Here is a 1,186-nt window from a genome sequence, read left to right as displayed (position 1 = left end):
CATAAAATTTGAACATACATTAACATAGTTGAAAGATTATATATAGTTCTGCTTTTCATCTAAACAATAGCGGAAAACAATAGCAAAGAAAAAGGCTAAGTTTGTCCATAAAAAATGAATCACAACCAACTGACTGAATTACTTTAAAAGAAGGAGTAAAGTTATGTTTTCTTGAGGATCACGTGTAACTGTAATCTTATTTCATTTTCTCATTTTTGTACTTTTCTTGCCAACATATCAAACTAAAAACACATCAGTAATTTGTTTCTGGCTACTTGGTTCTTACAAGGTTATAGAGAAAAAAATAATGTCTTCTTTGCTATTCAAATTCTGAAAAAAAATATAATCTTTTAATTTACCAAGTTAATTGTTTACAGTGGTCTGTCATCTCAAAATATCTCTGCTGTTAGGTTCATGGGGAAGGAGCAAAAGAGAAATTTGCTTGTGTTGGCAATTGTCATCCTACAGCTAAAGACTGGAGTCTTTTGAACATTTTACAGATACAGTAATTTTCCCTGTAACTGCTACTGGCAGGCTGCTTTGAGTTTGGAAATTAAAAAAACAAAATAGTTGCAGCTCAACATATGTTGCCTACTGTTAGAAAGTTTACAAGAAATCACAAAAGATAAAATAAAGCTATAAATAAGTCTGGAAGAAAATTGTAAAGTAGTAATTTTCGAAAAGTTTCAAAATACTTGAATCAAAATGGCTTTTGGTGGGCATTTTTTTTCAAGTTCTTGTTGTTGTTGTTGTTGTTGGGATTTTTTTATTATTATTATTTTTTGGGGGAGGGGTGAGGGGGGGTAGGGGGGGGTAGTTTCATCCCATTCTTAACAGACCTACTATAAATAGCATGCATTGAAATCCAGTTGTATGATGCACATAGTATGGAGGACCTTCACATGGAAGCCAATTAATTTTTTATTCATTAAAATGCTCCTTTACATTGACATAACAGCATAGAAAGAGGCCTTATGTGTACGTGAAGCTATTTACAGAGACAGCTTGTAAGGAATCTGAAATGTACATAATAGGCAATTAATTTCTTTCCTCTTTTTGTGTACCATAGACACGAAAAACAAGAGAGAAGATTAGTTTTGATGATTAGCTGCTTAAAATAAACTGTTTCATACAAATCTTTGAAGAAGAAGCAAAGTTTGAAGCATTCCTTAAAAAAAAATTAAAA

The sequence above is a fragment of the Excalfactoria chinensis genome, chromosome 2 (assembly GCF_039878825.1).
Source record: "Excalfactoria chinensis isolate bCotChi1 chromosome 2, bCotChi1.hap2, whole genome shotgun sequence".
Lineage (NCBI taxonomy): Eukaryota > Metazoa > Chordata > Aves > Galliformes > Phasianidae > Excalfactoria > Excalfactoria chinensis.
Note: the sequence above shows the minus strand (reverse complement) of the source record.